Source organism: Mytilus trossulus, chromosome 12, assembly GCF_036588685.1.
Source record: "Mytilus trossulus isolate FHL-02 chromosome 12, PNRI_Mtr1.1.1.hap1, whole genome shotgun sequence".
In the NCBI taxonomy this organism is placed as follows: Eukaryota; Metazoa; Mollusca; class Bivalvia; order Mytilida; family Mytilidae; genus Mytilus; species Mytilus trossulus.
The window spans coordinates 47120015-47147382 of NC_086384.1; positions in this window are offsets into that span (position 1 = coordinate 47120015).

The following is a 27368-nucleotide window of genomic DNA, read 5'->3' on the forward strand; positions in this document are numbered from 1 at the left end:
TAACTTTTGGCAGGCATATGCAAATAGTTATCAAAGGTACCAGGATTATAATTATACGCCAGACATGACTTGTTCGTCTTCATAAGAGTCATCAGTGACGCTCATATCAAAATATTTATAAAACCAAACAAGTTAAAAGTTGAAGAGCATTAAGGATAAAAAATTCCAAAAGATAAAAAAATTTCAAAATGTGACGGGGAAAAAACATTTTTGCAAACGCTCATTCCTCTACTGATCAGGGAAAGTGGTGTAAAATTATGATTTAGGAAATTGTAAATTTCTGAACAATTTTATAATGAACTGATTCTCGGTTTTGAATATTTCAAAGGTCACATGCCCTTTTTATTTACTTGAGATTCAGATCTTTAGATCTCAACCGAACGCAAAACCCTCTCCAAGGTGGGAGATCAAATTTGACCATTGTTGATACAGGATAAATACAAAATGTAAGCACCCAAAGGCATTCAATCTCTACCACCCTTTGTATGTTGAACAGAGAATAAAATATCACAAGTTTGTGATGAAATTTAAGAGCATAAAAAATGATGCCCCATGATATCGTACTAACAGTTTCATTATGTTTCAGATTAAATTCCATACCTCTTGAGAAATGCTGTTCAAGGCAACTTCATACTCCTTAAACCAAAAGTAGAATTGTTCGAAAAAAACTTTTTCTGAACCATTCTTGTGGAATAATTTGCCAAAAAAACAGTAGGAAATATTAAAAATGTTAAAATTCTTTCATATACAAAAAAAACAAACCAGATAATGTATTGAAGTCAACCTGTTGAAAAAATATTGAAAAAATGAATTATGTCATCAAGTTTGTTTTTTCATAACATTTTATCAAGTTGTATTGAACATTATTATCATACCTGACTCTTTATACTAATGTATGCAATGTATATGCATTTTGTTGATTTATTATGATGAGACCCTCAGGGAGGATTAGTTTTATAGCTAAATGTGTAACCTTCTTAAATAAATTATTGTTGTTGTTGTTGCTGTAATGTTCTGATCCAAAGCTAGGAACTTTTATTCAGTGGTTAACAATAATAGTAATTAGCTATACACTTCATTCGTTAAACAATGTTTATAGCAAAAGGCATGTACGCGTTGTCGTAGGCGTAACCGTTACATGAATTTGTTCTCAGGCTTGTTATGTGATCTTACATAGATAGATGTCGCATCAAAAATCATATCACTTGTTATGTCTCATATTTTTAATCTGTTGTTCCCCTATTTTTGACATTTTAACCTTATATGTCTGTTCGTTTTGATCACACATCGTAGTCAATATAATGGAATTTTATAAGACTGTCATACAAATGAGAAACTTAGCTACATTGTAGCTATAAAACCAGGTTTAATCCACCATTTGTTTACATAAGAAAAGACCTGCATCAAGTCAAGACTATGACAGTTGTTATCTATTCGTTTGATGTGTTTAAACTTTAGATTTTACCATTTGATTAAGGACTTTCCGTTTTGAATTTTCTTTGGAGTTTTTTTGTGATTTTATTTTTTAGATAAATAAAAAAGCGGTCTTGTAATAGTTGACTTGGAACCTTTTGTTTCCGTTTGGAATTTACCTTGGAGCTCAGTATTTTTGTTATTTTACTATTTTCAATGAATTGGCCAATGAGTCTCGGGCTTCTTTTATTGGACGAATGAGTGAACATGTGAATTAATGAATGATTGGTATAGCCATTATTTAGAAGATAAAAAAACACAAATTAGAGCTAATTTCATAATATTTGGAGGGCAATACTTTGGTTTGGTTGCTTGCATTGTTTGTATACATATTAACCAAAGATTTTTTTTATGTAAGATTGACATCTTCAAACAATATATGTAGGCAAAGTTAAACCTGCATATAATATTTAAATTTGTTTGGACGTTATCCTTATAACAATGGAACTATATATACAAAAGAAAGCAGGTAAGCTAAGCAAATGCTTGCTTTACATGCCTTAGAAAATTAGCTGTAATAATTCAATCCTGTTCGCTATACTAGTTACGGTTTAAAGTGCAAAGATGCGTAAATCTGTAAGAAAAAAAACCAACAACATTTTAATTGTAATGAGTTGTCTTTCTTCCATCCTGACAAATTCTTGTAAAACAGATTACTCCAAATAAATGAATTGTGAATGAATGTATGAATGAATGAGTGAATGAACATATGAAATACCCAATCAAAGCTTTCAAATTAGAAAACAATTATAAGAATGATTGACTTTATGTTGCAACAACTTTAGAAAGAGAAAATTGCAGATGCTATTACATTATTCATAGCAACATTGTAAAGTATTCTCAGATAGCAAGTCAATGAATTTGAGATAACACGCATTCCTTTACATGTGTGCAACAACTCAGTCACCATAGCATGGAAATTTTCTATCGAAATCATTTCGTAACCGCAACAAGATAGAACAGTATTACATAAGTGTCTATAATATAAATTGTGAAATTCACGTTTTTTAATATAAATTGTGAAATTCACGTTTATTGATTTAAATTGTGAAATTCACGTTTTTTTCGTCGTAGACGAGAAACATTAGAAAATCAAAACAATTAAATTTCTAAGGCGATATGTCAGATCATTTAAATAAAATTGAGAATGGAAATGGGGAATGTGTCACAGAGACAACAATCCGACCATAAAAAAAAACAGCAGCAGAAGGTCACCAACAGGTCTTCAATGTAGCGAGAAATTCCGGAGGCGTCCTTCAGCTGGCCCCTAAACACATATATACTATGTATATTTGTTTGAAAACTATTACGGTGACTATATATATTTCTGTGTCATTTTTGTCTATTGTGTCTCATTTTCAATCATGCCACATCTTCTTTTTTATATATAAAACTGTAAACACGGTGACTGAAGATTATTCCAGCCTCCTCCTTCCAAAAACGAACTTCCATGTTGTACAAGCGTTTCTAAATATATAACTACATGTAGCCAAACGATTAACAAGTGAGAAAATAACCTCTTTGTATACCATTTGTCTACTTGTATGTTTTAAGAACTACATAAGAACGCAATAAACACGAGTAGAGCATAATATATAGAACCTATATATAGTTCTTCTAACGTATTTATTTAAGAACAATCTTGTTGCTTACAGGAATCGGACTTTATTTTCCTTTGTTCGTATTAAGACGGATTAAAGACTTTATAAGGACGTAATAAGGTCGAGTTGGGTCTCTGAATGAAAGGAATAAACGTGCTTGAAACGGACTCGGTCAGTGTCTACAGGTATATTCAATTGACACCCAACCACACCACGTCATAGCACGTCATTAGATTCAGTTTTCGGCTCTCCCTTGACACCATTTGCGAATTTGGTCTTGAAGAAACGATGATAGTCCATCTGAAGGGGACGATAAATGGCTGACCCGTGTTAAGAGAGAGAGCCATATCTACTGCACATAAATGACAACCTTGTAGATTTCGAATGAGAGCAGGCCAATGCCGCTACAATGCAGCACTCACACCCGCAAAGTGGACAGGGATAAATTAATATAAGTTACAAAACTTGTTTCCCAATCCACTAAAAATAAATATGTTTAAACTAGAACTGTGATACAAAGTCAAACTAGAACTGTGATACAAAGTCAAACTATAACTGTGATACAAAGTCAAACTATAACTGTGATACAAAGTCAAACTAGAACTGTTATTTCAAGAAATGTATTTGTTATATCATTAACTGGTACCGTGTAATTGTTTACATCAATGATTCGAAACACGAGATCGTTTAATATCGAAATAAAGCAATATGTTAACGATCCCGACCCTTTAGTGATGAAAAAAATTGCAATGCCAGTATTACGCAATAACTTTTGTTTTAATAAATTGAAGATTCAATTAAGCTTGCACCAATCTGCATCCCATCCTTTGTTGCATATAGCTTCCACGTTTCTCTTGATTTCGAGTAAAAACAATTTTCGATAGATTATTACATAATTGGGTGATTAATAGATCCCATTCAATGGCAACAAGTTCAAGGGGAATTCTTGCATAGTTTTTGTCTATATCTTTCAGGTAACATCACATAAAACGGTTTCATTAACCTTATAACAAAATAAGAATAGACAAGGGTATAATTTGATGGAATGTTTATCATTAACAAAGAACGGTTTAGATAAAATGTGCGTTAATTTACACAAAGTACCTACCTAAAAGTATTGAAAGGGTAATTAATCGCTGTCACTCAAAGACAACACGTAGTGACTTTACACTAAACTGGCTCATCTCACACCTCTAGTTTCATCGTAATAATATTTACAATGGTGCCTTAATTCTTTCTTCCGTCATTTAATCGGATTCTGTGCCAAATATTGCATTTTCTTTGGTTACTTGGTTCTGATTATAACACGGAAAGATCGACCTCATAGTAGGTGCTACTGGAATAAAACACTTTGATGACATAGATACAGACAGACTGGGAGACATTATTTCTTGATACCTCTATCATTCGGATGATGTTAAGACAGTTTTTATCGATATGGACGAATTGATCTCTGATAAATCTTTAAGTCGTGGTACTAATGAACAAAGTTTACATGTACTTGAATTCTGCACTATACAGTGAAACCTGACTAAACCGGAAACCTGTATAAAACAAACATGTTATTAAGCACCACCATCTCAAATTATGTGCGTTCTGAACCTGATAAAACCGAACATCGCTTTAAACCGAACAAAACCTTAAGTCCCGAAGAGGTTCGGTTTGAACAGGTTTCACTGTACAATACTTTAATGCTAATAAAGGTAGCTTAAACGCCTACAAATCCCCTAGAGATGAAACGGGTGTAAAGGATGGTCATACCGACAACGGTCAACCCAAAATGATGGCGCTGTAAAGCTTTCTAAGATACCAATATCAAGTCCTTTAAGCAAAGCATCAATTTCATGTGAAATACAATCATATAATTATTTGTAATATCTTCAATTTTTCACTTGTTCTTACAACATTTGTATAAACTTTAGGATTATAAAAAACACGTTTTTTTTCTAAAGTGAACATTGATTGGTTAAATATTTCTCAGTGTGTTTGAATTTCTTTGTTAGCTTTTTGGTCATGAATGTTTGTCTCTAATATTTAGTTAACTGTGCATTTGTATTCAGATATCGCAGATCAAATTTATTCGTTCATTGTGTAATCATACGTTTTTTGATTGAGTTAAGTCTGCCAATTGATATTTTATGGTATGTTTTTCTATGTTGTGATGTTATGCTATTGTTTCAGAAAAAGGGAGAAGGTTTGGATCCATTAAAACGTTTAATCCCGCTGCAAATGTTTGCACCTGTCCTAAGTCAGGAATCTGATGTACAGTAGTTGTCGTTTGTTTATGTAATATATACGATCATATACGTGTTTCTCGTTTCTCGTTTTGTTTATATAGATAAGACCGTTGGTTTTCCCGTTTGAATGGTTTTACACTAGTAATTTTGGGGCCCTTTATAGCTTGTTGTTCGGTGTGAGCCAAGGCTCCGTGTTGAAGGCCGTACTTTAACCTATAATGGTTTACTTTTTAAATTGTTATTTTGATGGAGAGTTGTCTCATTGGCACTCACACCACATCTTCCTATATCTATATAATGCTACTGTAAACTTTAGCAAAACCACCACTAACAAAAACATATCTTCTCAATGTGAAGTCTTTAGCTTGAACAGTTATACATATAGATAAGAATAGAATTGCCTGCCTGCAAATATACTATTTAATCATCTGAAAGAGTCACTCTTTTGTTTTCTAACTATTTAGAATGGAAGAATTCGGATGGAAGGATGCATTTTAAATTGATGTTTAACGTCCAGTGTCAAATATTACATTGATATCCGGACGAAAACGGTGTTGATCCTTCTCCTAAATGACCCATGCTTTATTGAGCAGAAAAATCCAAACTGTCAAAGGTTTGGTTCAAAGATATATAGAAGAATCCATTATTAATCATTAGGTGAAAGGGGCTAAATACGAAGATCAGATATATGGAACACGATAAAGACGCAACGTTTGATATCGCTACTACCACGAAAAATCGCTATGTGGATATTCAACGGGGGAAAGTTTTCTTATGGTCATTCTAGCTCAGAATTAATTAGGTGTATTTATGTTTTGCCGTACGGATACAAATTTGATTATTTCAAATTATATGATACTACCAAGATTTTCGGATCTTTTCACGGCGAACCCAGAACTAGAAGCCCTTTTTGAGGTCGGCTTTTTAACATTTTTATTAATGTCAATTTGAAATAATGTAAAGAAAAAACAATTTCTGACTTTTACATTTTCTAATAAAGAACCTAAATTTTATTACACCGATATCGTAGAAAAAGTCACGATAGAATGTTTATCTTTGCAAATTATAATGTTTTACATACAATTTTGAGTGAAAAATAAGTTTAATAATTACAAACTGTGATGTTGATTCTATATAAAAACCTTGAATAAAATATAAATGAAATTCAATGGTTCCTGAAAAATTATGAATTAAATTGAGAAATCTTTTGCATTGATGTTTTTCTTGTAAAGTTTATTAAATTAAATGCATAAAACATATATTTGATATTATAGAGATAAGTAGTTTTGATATGAACACTCGAAGGCAAAATGTAAAAAAATAAATCTCACTCTGAAAAGGGACATACGATGTAATTGTTAACTAGACAGCAACCGAACGATGAGTATAAGTAAAAGGCAACTAGAGGCTAATATAAGTGTTCTCTTTTGGAGAGTTGTCTCATTGACAATCACAGTCTAATATAAGTGTTCTCTTTTGGAGAGTTGTCTCATTGGCAATCACACCACGTCTTCTTTTTTAATATTTGACAATTTATTGTTTAAATATGACTTAAGACAACAGCTGACAAGGATCCAGACTCAGGACTAAAGTCGGATTTTAGGCGGAGAGGGGTCCGGACCCCTTTTGTGTGAAAAATGAAGTTCATAAATAAGAGAATTACTAAAGAATGAATAGAGCAGACCCCCTCTTGAGCAGACATTGCACCCCTATTTAACTGTCTTTGGTTGACGCCAGATAAATAGACAATAACTGTTTAGTGTCTTTAAATATCAGCTGTATTTGTACGAGGCTAGGAAACAAGGTGTATGCGAGCTTTTAGCGAGCTACAGAACTACACCTGTTTCGAGCCGAGTACAAATACAGCTCGCTAAAAGCTCGCATACACCTTGTTTCCTAGCCTCGTACAAATACAGCTGATATTTAAAGACGCTAAACAGTTATTGTCTATCAAACCCGCTGCATTTGTTCGCACCTGTCCTAAGTCAGAAACCTTATGTTCAGTGGTAGTCGTTTGTTGATGTGGTTCATAAAGGTTTCTCGGATGGAGAGTTGTCTCATTGGCACTCAAACAAACCTTTTTATATTTAATTGATACACTACCTTTATCCCTTTTTCAAGACGAAAAAGAGTTTTCCCAAAGATGTTAAAAAATACTGTAACCTTTTAAACAACAAGTTGCGTTGGAACCAATAGAAACAAAAATGCGTAGTCAACATATTATAGGTATTATATGAAAAAATAAATTTAGGAAATAGTAAATAAATTTCCACTTTGTCATATGAATTGTTTTGATAATTATACCAACTGGAATATAAGAATTGTAATTAAATCTCTTTAGAATATGTCTAGACCTTTCAACTCTGTAAAAGTACCCGGCTATCTTACATCCCTGGAATAAAAGATCGGCAGATTTAAACTGTCTACTTTGATGAAAAGTTTTAGAAAAATCCTAGGCGGGAGGGATTTTTGACCAGAATGTTGCAATCATGTTTTCTCTTGAAATCATATAATATTTCCATTATTGCAAGAGCAAAAATATCGAATGATTTAAACGATTTCACATTTTTTGTTTTTTACGATAAGTTTGACCTATTTACAAAATCTTTATTGGTTTTATTGGATTTTTTTCAAAAGAAGTGCTGTGAAGAGAATTTTCCTATGTTAATCAAAGTAGCTCAACTTATTTAATATTTTTATTTATATTTATAAATTTATAGACTTGAATCGTTGCTGCAGTATATACACTTTTCCATATCTATGCTTGACACATCGTTTCAAAAATTCTGATGCATACATGCACAATAGAATGTCATTATCTAAAATAAGTTTGCATCAGAAATGCAAGAAATATACAACAAACCTTTTTATTTGTTACATATACCCGAAAGTAGACGCCAGATTGCCCTTTATATTTTGGCGATAACTTATGCTTCTATCATTGTTCGATAGGCGCCAATTGCAATCCTTTTGGCTTAAGCTTAAACACTTGTCAATAGATACAAAAACAATTGACATATCCTTAAATTCTTTAAATAAAATAAGTATAAACATTAATTATTGTTCGATAGGCACCAACCCTTTTGGCTACAACTATTAAAAAAACAAAGAAAGAAATACACTGTAGTGTCTATCTACCATAATGTACCTTAAAAGTGCCATTAACTATTTCATCATTTCTGAGAGTGTGTTCTTCATAAAGCACGTGTGATTCGTATTATCATGAAAGTATGAACGTTATATGATTTCGCTTATCTTAATTAAGCAACTTATTAATTTTTCATCAGATGTAACAATTTCAAATAAAAATTCAATTTGTATCACGTGTTCTAACTGTAATACCCTAACCTCAAAGGTACATTTCTGACATATTCTTATTATTTATTTACCAATTTGTTTTCGTCATTGTAACACAGACGACTGTATACTCTCTGATTTAGTTGATTTTGTATAAAATACGAATCAACCAAAATAACCAGTAAATTTGCTAAATTAACACCACTTGTTAAAACGTTTAATATAATAGTAAGTATTCGCATAAACAATGCTGTTAAGACGTTTTCTGTGTCGCAGTTCCAAAACCTGAAGTAGAAATAAGATACGTAGCCAAATGATTATTTCCTTGAAACCAGTTTGATGCAGTGAACGCTTCTCATCATAATAAAAAAGACAGTAAATTTTCATTACAAAAGATATTAAAACATGTTTGACATCAAAGATGTAATATTCAGTATAAAGTCCTCTTCATATTTTGTCCTTCACGCCTTCCTTTACACCGCCCGGTGGTCTCGTCGTAGCATGCTTGCCTAGAGTGTGAGATATCTTCAGTTCAGACACCGACCGGGTCGAACCAAAAACTTTATAATTGAAATTACAGTTATACCAAAATAATTTACGAAAATCAAATATGACATACATGAACCAACGACAACCACTAACTTACAGGATCCTGACTTGGGTTGGGCACACCAAGAATTTATCGAGGTTGAACATATTTATGATCGCTCAAACCTCCCCTAATTAACCTGGAATACTTGTGTAACTGCACATCACAAGAACAAACTATAAAATTCAGTTGAAAAAGGCTTACATCATCAGATCGATACACACAAAAACATCGTAACAACAAGGATGTGTCCCCAGTACACGAATGCCCCACTCGCACTATCATTTTCTATGTTCAATGGACCGTGAACTTGGAGTAAAAACTCTAATTTGGCATAAAATTAGAAAGATCATATCATAGGGAAGAAGTGTACTAAGTTTGAAGTCGATTGGACTACAACTTCATCAAACACTACCTTGACCAAAAACTTAACCTGAAACGGGACAGACGGACGAACGAATGGACGGAAAAACGGACGCACATACCAGAAAACATAATGCCCCTCTACTATCGTAGATGGGGCATAAAGACACAGACTGAGCGTGAGAGGGTATATATCCATCCATCACCCCTTACAACAACAAAAAGGACTATGATAGATCTGATAGTACTCGCAGCTACTGACAGCTAGTCCAAAGCCAATGCAAATAAAAAGTTCATATTATCGAAAAAAAAAGGTCAAATACATATAAGAAAAAAAAGGAAAGAAGTTTCAAAACATGCAATGAATCTTATCTAAGGATACCAAAATATGTACTTCTGTTTCTAAGCTTTTTACCAGTCAGTAAGTATAAATAAAAGAAAGAATCATGTCATTGCAAAATGATCAGTAATACAAGTACGTACCATCTGATTTGATACCATTACTGACGTTGAGTAATGACAAAATAAAACATTTTATCACTGTATAATTTAGATGAAGATATCATTTCCGAATCAATCTTGTTATTTGTTACAAAAGTGATAATACATAGATAAAAGATGGTACCATACACGTGCCAGTCATGTACTAATGTTGAAAACATGGTTAAAGAGTGCATATGTGTTAGAATTAGTATAAAAACAATGCAATTTATCAGCAGTTTAATGGACGGACGAAGATGCTTCTTTAAATTCCACAATGCAGGCTCTTGATTGATAACGGGTGTCTTGTATTGAAATACGATATGTGTTTGTTCCACGTGCGTTTATTTTTAAGTTGCATCTTTTGATTTATATATATATTTTATCAGAGACTTAATTTCCGGCGAAAAATACACGGTCACTTATTTTTCTCTATCTGGTTTATAATTTATAAATAGAAAAGTTAGTTTTTGTTTTGCGTTTTTTCTTCTTCTCATGTAGAGTCAACTAACAAATAACATTAACGGAACTGATTTTACAGCAACACATGCACAGTTCAACAACTAATGTCTCTTCAAAGATGCTTGGGTCCAAAATGTTTGATAATCCAATCCTAATAAAAACGTCGAAGACTTGATGAAAATAAAAGAACCTAAGAGAATACTCAAATGCGGACGAGAAATCAGAAAGATTTATTATTCATATAAAAGATGATTTCCATAATTTTATATCAGCAACTTAAAAAAGGGGAAAATAAATTTAGATATTACAGTAATTAAGTTGATTTGCACAAATGTTTTAGTATAAACTATAAATCATAGGAATGACTTTCCTTGTTTGATTAGAAATGAATTAAATAAAAAAGAATATTTAACTCCGAGGAAAATTCAAAAAAGGAAAGTCAATAATCAAATGGCAAAATCAACAGCTCAATCTCATTAAATGAATGAACAACAACTAAAACATCAATAGCATCTAATTCTAGAAAAAAAACAATTATCATAATTTGGCGCCTTTCTAATATGATCTTGGTTGAAAATGTTTTATTATTCGATAAACTGCATCAGTCAATGTAAGATTGTCAGTATCAACAATAAGTTCATAATGTAAAATGAAACAAGCTAACTGAAATGCTAGAAGTGTGTATAAATGAAATACATGTACTCATAACTTGGTGTGAGTATTTTGCTTTTCAATATGTAGTATTGGACACTAAAAGGACGATATTGTTGTGTTGCTCATCAGTTTAAAATACTGACCAAAACGTTGCACTTTGTATATACTGGCATCGCTATCCAGTAGAACATCTGCAAGATAGTTCAATAGAACTATATATACATATAACGATGAATTTGGCGCTCCAGCAAAAAAAGTGAACTTTGTTCAAAAGCACGTTGCGAATCTACCTTGTTGCGTAAAAATAAGCGGAGTTTAATGCGTTGTAATATGATTGTCAATCAGACGATTATCTTGCAGAGAACACATGATGTACAAAAAAAGAGGCGAAAGATACCAGCAGGACAAACTCATAGATCGAAAATAAACTGACAAGTTAGCAACTTAAAGTCACCGAATGCCCTAAAGTTAGTTTTTAGTCGTGCACGAAATTCCACAATATGATTATAAATTGGAAACTTCGTTTTTTTCCTTATTATTCTGTTGAATTGTAAGAGTCAGATTATATAATATGCAAATGCATCAAAGAAAAAAAATCACCAGAATATAATATAATTGAATTAAATGTTTTTGTTTTTAGATATTTTGTCCAAGTGAATTGATCGTACATGTAATCTTAAACTGTTCCCATTCCTTCTGTACATTCGCACCAAACTAATATGGACAAATTGAATGTATTAAAACGCCTCACGTGACTTTGTTTTCGTTTACAATAAAACGCATCTAATTTCATTTTCAATTTTGAAATTTGAAGAAATGATTTCTTTTTCAAAAACATATTTTTGTTTTCCTTTTATATATTCTTTTGCAACAAAAAACTTTGTAACAGCAATGTATTATTTCATCAGTATCAAACAATAATGAAAAAAATATGATAATAATAATAAAAACATCAATAAAACACCAACGAAACAGATTTTATTTTTGATTTCTTGGAAGTGATACTGTAAACTTTGCCATATAAACGGGAGGTTTGGCTAGCCATAAAACCATGTTCACCCAACATTTTTTCTTAAAATGTCCTATACCTGTCAGGAATATGGCAGTTGTTATCAAACAGTTCGTTAATATATATATGTTGCCGGTTGTTTTTGTTGCACTTCAGTGTTCCTGTTGGTTCTTTGTTTGACTGTTATAGTTGATGTGTTCCCCTTGGTTATATTTTTTAAAGTGGATTTATTTTTCGATATATGACTTTTGAACACCGATAAACTATGTTGCCTTTATTAAGAATGAGGACACAATAGAAATATCATGAACATGGTTTCATGATCCAAGACACAGCATAATTAAAGTAAAAATGTCTGAATGATACATTAATAGAATATGCGAAATCAACACCTCAGGAACTATATATAACTTAAACAACTTAAACATGTATATATACCACGGACACAGACATCTCTTACACGCGTTAAAATCATCAATAACGACTAAAGTGCAGATTTAAAACATGAATTACTTGAAATAGCACAAATTACTATCAAATGTCTTTTTCTAACATACAGTTGATTGTTACATAAGTCATTTTCTTTATTCGAATTGACCTGAATTTCCATAGCCAGAAGTCATAAAATTATCGGAAACGTATTTTTTCCCATTGAATCTTATCGTTTCATTTCATCAAAAATACTTTTGTCTGATTTACTGAAATCAAAATGATATTTCACAATATGATTTTTTTTCAAAGTACATAATGTTTTATCTTTTTTTTTGTACATTGAATGAAAGATGAAGGGTCATTCATTTTATCTACAGTGAAACCTGTTTACACTGAACCTCTCCTGGACTTACGATTTTGTTCTGTTTTGTCCGATGTTCGGTTTTATCAGGTTCAGAACGCATGTAATTTGATATGTCGGTGCTTAAGAACATGTTTGGTTTATACAGATTTTACGGTTTATGCAGGATTAGGTTTAGTCAAGTTTTACTGTACTAATAAAATGTGTGTTAAGTTTTTGAGTCTAAGTTTCCGGTACAAAGTATCGCCCTACTTTAAATGAAGTAACTGAGCACATAAGAGATGATACCTTGTTAAAAACATGTTTTATCTATTCTATTCCAATAATACCTACACACAATTTTACTATCTATAAATAAAAGGTAAACATCTCAACTATTTTTAAAGGACTTGTTTAACACTTCCAAAGTGTTATTCCCCTAACAAATACCTTTTAAATAAACTAAAATCAAAATCACTTGAACTGCTCAAGTTTTTAGCAGTTCTTCCTTTTCTATCTTTTGTTAGAATTAAAATTAAACATTCAAACTAGGCGTTGTTTCTCTCTATGATGGAAACACTGAGAGGGAGGATTAAATAATCTATTTTTGAAAAATCACATTTTGAAAACATCTCAGTATGGTCAGTGTGCACTGAATTTGATTCGCCAACTGAATACAAATATTTGTACAAAGAAGGGCCACAAAACTTGTAAAAAATATTTGTCATCTTAATTATAAAGACAGGTTACGTTCATTGGGTTTGCCAAGCTTGGAATATCGTAGTGATAGGAATGATATGATACAAGTCTACAAAGCATTGCATGGTATAGATGACATCGACTGGATGAACCTATTTACTTTAGCACCATCTAATAATACTAGAGGTCACTCATTAAAACTTAAAAAAAACCAGTGCAAGACTACACATAGACTAAATACTTTTACCGTTAGAGTAGTGGATCAATGGAATAACCTGTCAGATTTAACGGTGACGACAAAGACTCTGAATAATTATAAGTCTGCATTAAATGGCGAAAATTGGAACCCATGTAATTTCATATGTTCGTGTTTAGTGTTTCGGCTGCGCACATCTAAATAAGTATTTTTGATAAGTTTAATATATCATATTAAAATATATTATTATGAGATGAGGAATCATATACGACAATCCAAGATGAGGGGTCAGTAGAAGCCTTGGCTTATGTAATTATAACGACCAAAAGATAAAGGTATGAAGGTATAAATGCGAAAGTAAGTGAAACCATATGAAACTGGAACTTGTATACGAATCTAGATTATAAACATTACAGAATTTTTTCAACAGCTATATACTTGTATCCGGAAAATAAAAATATTAATTCAGTGCTTTTCGTTGCTTTTGTGGACAATTTTGAATCAATGTATTATTATTTTTTAATGATTTTTGGGTTATTAGTTTTTCAATAAAAATACAGTTAATCTAAATTTCCTAGATTTTAGACCATCATAAATATGAAAGAGCCAGTCCTGTTGTTTTCGTATTAGAAGAAGTGATCCGACAATTTAGAAATTTTATGCTAGTCTCTAATTTGAGCACTAGAACAAAGACATCCAATCATTAGTTCCATCGATATCAGTTATGCTTATTGCGAAAAGCATGACAAGTATGTATACGGTGGGTCATAAAAATCTTTGTACACCTATGTAGTTTGCAGCGGCGTTTAGCATTTGCGCCGATGTGCATTTCATTTACGCCAATTTTTTCTTTCATTTGCGCCGATTTTTTTTTTCATTTGCGCCGATTGTTTTACAGGTTGCAGTACTGTAATTATATACTTAAAGGACTTCCATGCAAAACTGCTGATCTTGAAAGATTTTGAAAATAATTTGTTAAATATAAATAAACTCATCATACCAGGACTAAATTTTGTATATACGCCAGAAGCGCGTCTCGTCTACAAAAGACTCACCAGTGACGCTCGAATCCAAAAAGTTAAAAAGGCCAAATAAAGTACGAAGTTGAAGAGCATTAAGGACCAAAATTCCTAAATGTTGTATTGGATTAATTGTCTCATGAACAGCTGTAGTTTGATGTAAATCTGTTATAAGAAGTACAATAAAAAAAAAAAAAACCCGAACTTTATGGAAAATTATAAAAGCTGACAGTCCTTCATCAAACCTTTTTAAATCTTCTTTTAACATGTTAAATTTCCTTTTTGTGTGGGCAACACTTCTTTTCTGAAATAATCTTCGACGGGTACTTTCGAACTTTATGCACTTAAAAGATTTATTTCACTCTTAGATAATACGCTGAATACTTTCTGTCATCTTTAATACATTTGTCAAATCAGTGCTTTGAGTTAAACATCGTTGAATCAGGCTAACTATTCACTAAAACCAATTTGATATCCGACGTAAAAGTATCCATTTTCATTTGACTTTGTGTAATCGCAGACTTTTTCTTTTGGCAAAAAGAAATTTAATCATTAATATTTAGGTCAGAACGTTTTAAAACACCATTACATCGATATATTAAGGTTAATGTCTTCAATGTACAAATATATTCATCCTTCTGCATCCAGAACGGTAAATGGCAGCATGTAAAACAACGAGAAAAGCAATCAATATTCATGTTGACATCTTTTAGAAGGGATTGTAATTCTTGAGAAGGCGTTATATTCCTTCAGGTAGATAATTTTTGCATGCAATAAAACCATACTAATGAACTCTGATGGCATTGCTTTCTCACACCCTAAATATATTTTTTTTCGTAACTGGCAAAGAACATCTACTTTATTTGAACTTTGAACAATCATACCACAACACCTTATTTAGATAAAGGGGTGTATTTTGTTGACTACAACATCATTGTTGTCGTGGTATTTTACACGCCTCTAACGGAAGATGTCTTTGGTACAACCAGTCAACCAACAGCATTTTACAAGTTCGATAGAAATATAAACTTATGATGAATGAAAAGAATAACAGAATCATCAACATTTTCAGACAGTTCAAAGATCTCAAAAGACCACACACATTAATAAAACAAAACTACCGAAAAAATGAAAAAAAAAGCAGGTAAAAAAAAGACAGTACAAGACCACCATATGCATCAGGTATACTGACTTTGTTTAGCCATGCAAAGTAGTAGGGTCAAAGCAGTAGATAAATATGAAAAAAGATGTGGTATGTATGCCAATAAAATAACTATCCACAAGAGACCAAATGACACAGAAACAATGAGCAAAGCCCATACCATAGTCAGCTATGAAAGGCCCAAAAATGACAATGTTAAACAATTCAAATTCAAACTAACGGCCTTATTTATGTACAAAAAATAAACAAACGACAACTGACTGAATTGAAGGCTCCTCACTTGGAACAGGCACACAGATACAAAAAGCAGTTTACTAACTTACACACTACTCTGTACGTCGTTGTCGTGTAGGGCGGTACTTGGCAATATCAGTGTACCGATATTCGATTAAGAAGAGACAAATAAAGATAAAATAAAGAATTGGGCAACCGCTATATAAAAGTTGATAGTTAATGGAGATCGATATAATATATATTAAGATGTGTGCTCAGTTCTTTTCAAAATCATGTTGTATACATGAGCTCTATATATGTGAATATCAACATTAAAGGCAGTTAAACTTGAGAATCATATGTCGAACATGATTGTATTTTTTTGAGAAATCTGACAATGGCGATGAAGTTAATTTCAGAAAAGCATTTTGGACGCAGGATATTTCCACTACGTTTTTTCTCTGTTAAAAGAAACTACTTGGATTCAAAGAACTCTGAAATTGTTAGTATCTGTATGCTAACAATTTACCTTTAGAATACAGTGGAATATGCCATGACAAAATTGTAATTGCAAATGTACCAACTGTGTGGCATCATTGTAAATGTTAGTTTAATTACAAAGTCTGTCACATGATATTGCAAAATGAAGGCTCATTGCACGAATGTTATTTTCAGTAAAAATGAATGATTAATTGATTGTTGATTGGTTTATTTCTAGTGGCAAGTTGAAATATATGTTGTATTGTCTAAGAAGAGTACCAATTTAGACAGTATCCATTTTTTTGTATAAGTATCTGGAGAACATGTGGAATTGAGAACTAAAACAGAGAAGGTGTTAAAGAAACAACAACCATCACAAAGAACAAAGAACAGCCCCAGGTTAATACCAAATAGTATGTTTGTTGTGTTTTGTATACTGGCGTTCTGTCTTTTCTTTTTTTGTCATGGCATTGTCAGCTTATTTTCGAATCAAGAGTTTCAATGTCACTTTAGTATCATTAATAAAAAAAATTATTGCCACTAAAGGTTGAAACACCATTGACATAACCAAATCTAATTGGAATCTGTTCGTAACTTTTTACATGTGTAAAAAAACCGGGCTTACACAAAAATATGCGATTAGAATGATAACTTTCCAGCCAGTTTGAGTATAAAAGTAAAGCTTCACATGGTGTTTACATTTTCGCAAACTTAACAGAGCATATTGTGATGCACAATATGCACCTTTCGACAGTCTTTATAAGTCTCTTCAATAATGTTCCAGGCCAAAATGTCTGATCAAACCAAATCGAATACAAAAGTTGAAAAGCTCATATTTAAGAAAAGATCAAACGTTTAACTAAACCTGGATTAAGAGTCAGATCGGTGCATATGGGAGATAATGTCATTCCCTAATTTTAAATGATTTCAAAATTTTAAATTTGAATTTCAACCTTGGTATTTCTGATAAGTTTATTTGCCTGGAACAATTTGCGCAATACAAGCGGTTTTAATGCTTAAATTTCAACACCAATTAATCTTCAAAACTTAAGTTCGAACAGTGCTATATTTCAGATTCACAAATAAAATTCGAACAGTGCTATATATCAGTTTCTATGACACTTGAGTGACGATCAAATAAAAAATGTTAAGTGGAAAGAATAAATCATAAACAAAGTTTAAAAGCGTGAAAATCAAACATTTTAAATAAAACCAAAAAGTTGTGCCAAAAACGACGGAAATCATAAGATCACTTTTATTGTGAACACTATATTTTTGTATAATCCAGTTTTTTGTCACAGATACATACAGGTATATCACTTTCCATGCAGACGTTTGAAAATTAAAAAGTGCATAATCCCCCCCTTTTTCCAAGATATATACAAAGTAGAAAATTGCATTCAATAATAGAATCGACGAAGAATTTAGTTTAACATTATTAGCATATTTTAAATGCCCAAGGAAATAGAATCCCTATTCATAATAAATAAATTTACAAATTTTAGAATACTTCATTGATAAAGAAGCCAACGAGTTAAATGATTACACTCAGTATAAAATTGACACCATCAATTATTGTGGCCATCATTTGATGTAAATCTATCAACGATAATAATGAAAATGATGAAATAAAATGGTTCAATATACTACACTATAAACGCTCAATTAAACTATTATTTTATAGAGAAAAGTTAACACTTAATCACGTACAAATTCTACAGAAAAGTATCAGAAAGAAAGAAATGTGGATACACTGATCAAGGCTCACTTTCATTTAATTATACACTTCATGCGTTGGCATGTTTGTAAACATGACAGTTCAACATTTTTCGATGAGAAAAGAGTATTCCAAGCTATTGAGTGAGAAGGTATCTTTTAACAGCAGTTTATTTGTTTAACTATTTCTATTATGAAAAATGTATAATTTTTTTTGCATGTAGAGGTTTTTTTTAAATTGAGTTGACTCTCAATTTTTGGTTAAAAGAATAATTTTCAGAATTGGAAGGGACATAATACTTTATTTCGTTCGAAAATTATTAAGAAAAAATACACCACCTCCAAAGAAGACTACTATAAGTGCATACATGAAGTAGAAACATTTTCTACTTTTCCCCCCCTGCCCTATGCCTTGACAAAATTAGGGTTACCATTGAGGATAAAAAAATAAAATGAAAAAAAGATGCAAGTCCTAACAGATATTTATGTTTATATTTTTTCAAATATGATTTATTACGTGGACCCGGATCTGCTAATCTTCAGGAACATTTGATATCAATAAAGCAACAGTAGTATACCGCTGTTCGAAATCATTTAATGGATTGAGAGAAAAAATAAATGCAGGTTACAAACTAAAATTAAGGAAAACATATCAAATATAAGAGGAAAACAACGACACAATAAAAACTCTAAAGTGCAACAAAAAACCAAACGACAATGCAACACGAAGTGAAAGATAACAGTTGCATATCAACCCAGTTTTAGCTTGGATTCGTGTTCCCAAATCTTTAGATTTTTACGTACTGTTTTGTATACTGTTTTTTATTTGTCTTTTTGAAGGACTTCAAAAATAATTGGAACCCTTAGTTCAATCACTTCCTTGTCAAGGAAATCGCAATAGGAATATAGCATCAGCAAGGAGAAACATACTCCAATTTGAGACGCTGTAAGACAGAAATGGAAAGTTCACAGACGTTAAGTTAAGATGGACATCAATCATAACTATCAGTTCCTAAATATAAGGCAAGACACCAATCATTCTTGACTTTATCTGTAATATCTTTTTTGTCAGGTTAACTAAATAAATAATCACAATCATTTGAATAATACAGCGACAGGATTTTTCTATATCCTCTTTTGTGAATTGATTTGGGTTTCCAGTAAAGTGAGGGAAAATCCAGTTCTTCATATTGGATTAAAATTTCACAGATTTAATGAAACTGAACGAATTTCAATGCACATACGACACGACGGAAGCCACATGTGGAGCAGTATCTACTTACCCTTCCGGAGCACCTGAGATCAGCTGTAGTTTTTGATGTGGTTCGTGTTACTTAGTCTATATTTTTCTATAGTTTTTGTATACTATTTCTCGTTTGTTTGTCTTATTATTTTTTTAACAATGAGGTCGAATGTCCCTGTGTATCTTTCGCCCCTCTTTTACTCACTGAAGCATACTTTTCACCAATTATTTCCCACCCGTTATTTGAATATGTTCTTTTTGAAGCATCTTATTAAAATACATATGGAACTGTCTCTGAAGATCAGAGGCCTTCGTTTGTTCTGATTAGATCTTAATTGTTGACATTTAATCATTAAATCATTCCTAACAATTACAAAGGAATGGTAAACACCATAACTCAGATAGCTGAGCCTGATTTAACACATTGTTACTATCTCAAAGGTAACTTAAGATTTATACAGACAATTAATTCTTCTTGACAGACGGATACAGAATAATAAATATCCAGTATGGCGTTAACAGTACATGGTTTTCTACGACACGTCTGAATAATGTTTTAAGATTTATCAATTAATTTCTCAGTGTTGATTCCAACATTTCTTTGTTACCATAGAAGTGTTGTTATTTATTAGCAATTTTTCATTAAAATAAATTTGAGATTTAGTGAGGGGCGATTCGTCTGTACAGCTAAGGGACAAATAAAGGCAACAGTAGCATACTACCGTTAAGGGTCAAACATCGATTGATAAAAAAAATGAATCTGGGTTACAAACTAAAACCGAGGGAAACACATAAACAATCAGTAGTGATAGCAATGCAATTATAGAAATTACTGGATTTTTTTTTAAAGATAGTAATAGATGGCAAACAAATATTGAAAGTTTGGTTTAGATTTATGAGTTTGACTGTCCCTTTGGTATCTTTCGTCCCTCTTTTAAAAGCAATTAACATTTGTCCTTTCTACACTTATATATTTCGATGTCAGTGAGTCGCAAAAAGAGCTTCTAACCCCTAATTTGGCATATGTTGAAAGAAGTTTTACATCTTCATGAAAAAAACTAGTATTGTATGTACTGAATTTGTGTCATGGATGGCCACCCTATATCCTTTGTTTTTCTATAAAGCTTCTAGTTGATGTAACCACATCTTGATGGTAAACTGCCGTAAACCAAAATGTGTATCCCATACATGACGGCCATACGGACAGTCATGATGTTACTAGTAATCAAAGGCGGTGCATTAAAAGTGAAAGAACATTTGATAAGCTTTAATTTGAAACATTTATTTACAAAAGACAAAATAGCATTAATTATTACTTCAATGTTACCATCATTCAGACTTCGGATCTTTTATCAATCCTCCGGCATAAGCGTGGTGATCTGGAAAGGTTTGATAACCGATGTCCAATACATGAAAGTGTGATACTACAATGTTTAACATTTTAGACAATCAAAGTGTATGATTCTATAGGAAATGAATTGCCCGCATTTTCAACAATAAGTATACGTCATGATCAGTTGTGATAAAAACAGAAAGATTGGTTATTCCCTATACCGTACAGCATCGATGATAAGTCCTTTGTCTATCTGTATTAGATATATGTGAATTGGTTCTCTCATCTAGACTCAGTCATTTGTATGATGCTGTTTATTTAGCTAGCTACACAACCAGGTTCAATTTACAATTTTCTACACAAAAAATAAGCTGTACCAATTCCGGAATATGACAGTTATTATCCATTCGCGTTTGATGTGTTTGAGCTTTTGATTTTGACATTTGATTAGGGAATTTCCTTTTGAATTTTCCTCGGAGTTCAGTATTTTTTTGTGATTTTACCTTTTTCTAATTTTTTGTAATAAAAAACTGTTAATTGATAATAACATTTCATAAATTTCGTGCGTCCGAAGTTCTGATCAGGAATAACCTTAACCTATAAAACTCCAACTCCACAAGTTTAAAGCCAATGATGTGTTAAAACAGATACGTGAGGATCTTGATTCCTAATAGGGACATGAAAATATATTCGAATTTATTTAAGGTCAACTTTGGTAGGGGAGTTAGAACTTTGGTTGAGTAAAGAGGTTAAGCTAGCTATAAAACCAGGTTTAATCCACAAATGTTCTACATAAGGAAATGTCTGTACCAAGTCACAAATATAACAGTTGTTAACCATTGGTTTGACGTGCTTTAGCTTTTGATTTTGCCATTTGATTCGGACGTTTCGTTTTAAATTTTCCTCAGGAGTTCGGAATCTGCCTAATTGTGACGAATGCTTATCAACTACTTAACAAACAAAACACACGATAGTCGTATATACAACTGTGCCATACAATTGAGAATCAATGAAGACTGACTGTAATTGTCACCTTGAGCAAAGGTGTTGTTTCTTAACATCGTGTATTTGTCGTTTAGAATAAATGATCAGTCTTGTTAATATATAATCACTCTGATTAATCAATTCTAATTGATATTTTGTGGCGATTATCATTCGATTTAAGGAAATATGTTGTCAGAGTTATTCCTGGAATAATCTGTTTTTGTCTGATCTTTGGTTTAAATTCGTTTTGTAAACATAGCATGTGATTGATCATATTTATAGTATTTTACTTGTATTGGAATATCTCCTGATGTAAATATATAGCTGACAGTGATTCTTCTGTCGTAGAGGGCACACGTAAATAGAACGTCAGCATGGGCTGGGGAAATGTTGTTTACTTTAAATACATGTAGCATATAAATAGAAGGATTCATACTATGTACTTTGCAAGGAGATTTATACTTAGATTTGCCATAAGGTTTTATATATTAGTAGTATACTAGAATATAATCAAAGTTTATAATTTTTCAACTACCTTGACATTTCGTAAAGACCTAATACTAATTTCTTTTTTTTTTCTTTTTTGTTTAGAACAATATCTACCTATGGCTACAGAACGAACAGGTTACAAAAAGGAGATATTTTGTTGTTCCAGCGGACAAAGCTGCATATAAAATTATCTTATATATAAATTCCGAGTGTATTGTAAAAGAATTAAGTATAAATGAGCAGTTTGGTAATCCCACATACAAACACATACCATTAAACAAGTCTGAAATTTTGGCGAATCATAAGTGCTTTTAATGAATGTTACATTGAACAGCAACATATATGAGGACTTTAATTGTTTGTATTTGATACTTAAGCTTTACAAAATCCTTACAAAACGTTACATTGTCGGCTCATTGGATGTTCTACAAAGTAATAGTCCGTTACCTTGACAAAAATACAAAGAGGAACAAGTGATCAGTATGCTGGAGATTCTTATTAACAAAATATTTGTTGAATTTGGAGGTAGACTTTTTCAACAAATAATCAGCATTCATATTGGAATGAACTGTACGCCTTGTCGACCTCCTCTTTTTTTCATATGAGTGTGAGTTCTTTCAGTAACTTGTCGAAAGCAGGCAAAGAAGGCAGATAATTTAACATATCAACTTAGCCTGCATATTGGATATGAATTTCCCGCCTCATTCGGTATTTAAGAGCTTGCAGCTGCTACTCAGACTGCACACGTGTCTGAGCAGAAAGTTGATAAACAAGGGTTTTGTCAAAGAAAGTCTAGTCCTTTAAAAATTTCATCAGAATAACTAAGAGCGTGTTGATATATATCCGTACTAACTTCACTAATCATACATTATGGTCTTGAAGTATCAATTCTAGGTTATGGCCACAGGCACTTGTCTCAAAAAAAAAATCCTGTATACCTTAATATATACAATGTATTAAGGTAGGCCTATACAGGAAATATTTTTTGAGACAAGTGCCTGTGGTTATGGCCTTGTTTATTGTCTTAGTAAGACGTTATGGTGTTTTGTTTTCTTTGTTTTTCTTTGCTGATATATTTGTTTGTTTTTAAAGTGATTAAGATGATAACACAATATTGACGACTGTATTTTCGACAATTTTACCCATTACGTCTGCTTGTTTTGTTCACACAACGGAATTGTATGACTCCATGTTTTAAATCATTTATAGGGGTTAGACAAGGTGATGTTTTAAGCCCAAATATTTTTAAAATATTTATCAATGATCTACCTGACAAGTTTTTATCTTGTCCTGATCCAGTAAATATTAATAACCGCAGAGTAGACTGTCTTATGTATGCTGATGATGTAGTAATTTTTTCAGAAACACAGGAAGGCTTGCAAAAGAGAAGTAATATGTTACATGAATATTGTGTAGAATGGTGTTTTGATGTAAATTTAAAAAAGACAAAAAGTATAATTTTTAACAAGCCAGGAAAATTTTTAAAATGCTGTTTACGTTTTGGAAGTAAAGAGATTGAAAGTGCAAAATTATATAGATATCTTGGAATCACATTTACATCTAGTGGTTTATTTAAGCAGTGTAAAGATGAATTATACAACAAATCTTTAAAAGCTTGTTTTAAGCTACAGAGATGCTTGTCATCATCTAACCCTAGTATTGCCACTTTTTTACATCTTTATGATCATATGCATACAATTAAACCCATACTATTATATGGCAGTGAAATATGGGGAATGTTTAGAACGAATTCAGCTGCTTGTAAAAAAGATAATGATTATATATTAGAAAAAGTCTTTGGTCAGGATTCATCTGAAAAAGCTCACACCAAATTTATGAAATACATTCTTGGTGTAAACAGAAAGTCAAGTAATATAGCTGTAATGTCAGAGCTTGGTAGATTTCCTATGTATTTTACTATAATTTTATCAATGTTAAAATATTGTCATAGATTGGAACATTTGACAGAAGGACTATTATATGATGCGTTTATATGTTGTAAACAGTTACATAGCTCTAATGTAAATACATGGTATTCTAGTAAAGATTATATTCAGAAAGAAATTGAATTACCAAATTTTGACCAATCAATTGGTTCTTTATGTCAGTATGTTAAAAATAAACTATGTAAAAGTTATGTCACATTTTGGAATAAACTGAAGTATCAAACAATTAACTCTGAAAAAGGGAAGCTTGGTACTTGTTTTTCCATAAAAAAATGTTTTAAAAAAGAAAAATATTTAGAATAGCAGGACTTCAAAAAAAGGCAGTCAATTTGTAAATTAAGAATAAGTGCTCACTCTTTAAAAATTGAGACAGACAGATATTCAAAAAAGCATATAGAAAGATCTGAGCGTCTTTGTACTAATTGCTCACTTGGTAAAGTTGAAGATGAGCTTCATTTTTGATTAGAATGCCCTCTTTATGATATTCAAAGGGACGATTTTTAACAATTGTTATAATTTTATAAACTTAAATAAATCTTCTAAATTTTTATGGCTCTTGATCCAAGAAAATGTTACTCTTATGGAAAAACTGGGTTGTTATATTTGTGACTGTTTTGAATTAAGGAGATCAGGCATGAACACTGACATTTAGTCAAGTAAATAATTTGAAAATAAATACATATACATGTATAATGTAATTTTATTATTCTTTTTTTCACAATATATATGTGGTTTTTAGCTTGATTCTGACCAATGCTTATATTCCAATTATATATGTATATGCCTCTATTGTTGCTGTTGTTACTAATTATGTAAATCAATTGTATCTGATTTTATGCCCTTTATGGGCCCTGTAATTTGGAAATAAAAAATATTCTATTCTATATTCTATTCTATTCTATTCTATGCAACTGTCATACAGATAAGAGGTTTAACTAGCTGTAAACCAGCTTTTATCCACCCTTTTCTACGTCAAAAATGTCTGTACCAGGACAGTTGTTATCCATTCGTTTGATGTGTTTTATATTTTGATTATGTCATTTGTGATAACACACTTTCCGTTTTGGATTTTTATAGGAATTCGGTATTTTTGTTATTGAACTTTTTATAACTTATAAAATGGAGGCTAACTTCAGATTATTGTGTAAAAGCTAATAAATGAAATATATTATTGATATTTTAAGATTTCAATCGTAGTATCTGATTCTGTAGCATATCCGGTTGCTTTTAATTTGTCAATTAAGTAACATATTACCACATCAATATAACACTGGTATTTTTTTATTATCTTGACGCAAAAAAAGAACTTTTATAAGGTAAAGGATATAACAAGAGAACATATGTCTGAGTTTTATATCCCATTTACAGTCCTCACATATTGATACATTTTCTGAGCCATTTTATTAGTTATGAGACAAATTATCATTTAGGAGTTAGGGGAACTGAAGGAGGGAGAGTGAAACTGTTGATTTTTAACAGAGTTATCTCCCTGTAGTGTTACATGCATGTTTGTACCATCTTGATCGATAAATTTAATTTACTGTCCTGGAAATAGAATTACATGTAATGACATTTTTTTCTTTATTAATCCAGAAAAGTCCTTTTGTAATAGGGATATACAAGTACCCGGCCGCTCCATTCTGTGTTTTTGTTTTTGTTAGAAGTATTTCTATTTGTATCCATTTGATGAATTAAACCTTTTTCAAACTGATTTTTATAGTTTGTTCTTATGTTGAACTGTTACACCACTATTCCAGGTTAGGAGGAGGGTGAGAATCCCACTAACATAATTAACCACGCCACATTCGATATGAAATTGCCTGTCCCAAGTTGGAAGCAGTAACTCAGTTGTCAGTGTTGTTTGTTGATGTGATACATATTTTTTTTTTTTCATATTTTCTACATAAATTTGGCTGTTAGTTTTCTCTTTTGAATTGTTTCACATATGTCTTTTCAGGACCTTTTTATAGCTGACTATGCGATGTGGCTTTTTTCATTGTTGAAGGCCATACGGTGACCTATATTTGTTAATTTCTGTGTCATTTGGTCTCTTGTGGGGAGTTGTCTCATTGGCAATCATACCACATCTTCTTTTTTATAAGTCAGTGACCGAAGTTTGTCTAGAGAACCAATAATTTATTGAATACATTGTATAAAATGAGGCGAAATATACTAAGGGGACATTCAAAATTCATAAGTCTCAAAGATACGTACAAAGGATTGGTAATAAATGAAAGACGACGGAAAGACGAACAAGTCCACAAAAACAAAACGCAAAAAAATAAAGACTGAGCAACACTAAATCTGCTAACATATGGGGATGATGTGAGTCTCAGTGTGTGACCTTGAAGGGTAACCTTTACCATATCTTGCTTCAATGAGTGACACCCGTCATGCTGCTCTTAGTAAAATCTAAAGCTGGTGATAATTAAGTCACTTTTTATGATTTTACAATCGACAAAAAGAGGACGGAATTGTATTACACCATTTCAAGATCTAATGCATTCTGGGTAATACTTTTAAAAGCGTACACAAAAACGGTTTGATTGGTTTAAAACGTTCTATACAATGGAAATTCAACCAAATTGAATGACGTGACGTATTTTCATTTTGGAGTACGAACAATAAGATTACCGATAATACTTTCGATTCAGACAAGGCGAATAAGAACACACAAGTAAAACAAAATCATTAATCAGCTCATAAAATGATTGAAACAGAAAATAACAGACCTAATAACACTTACTTTCATTATGTTTTTTATCATCTATCTAAAACATAAATCTTCATTGGTTAAACCTCATTGTCATTACAACTGATACCGTCCCCCTGTTAATTATATGCTAGAATCGGAGCTTATTACAGATGTCTTGAGTATCGTAATCCAATACCTTCAAGTTTTTTGGAAAAGATATAACACTTTTGTTATACGTCAAGTATGAATGTGAATA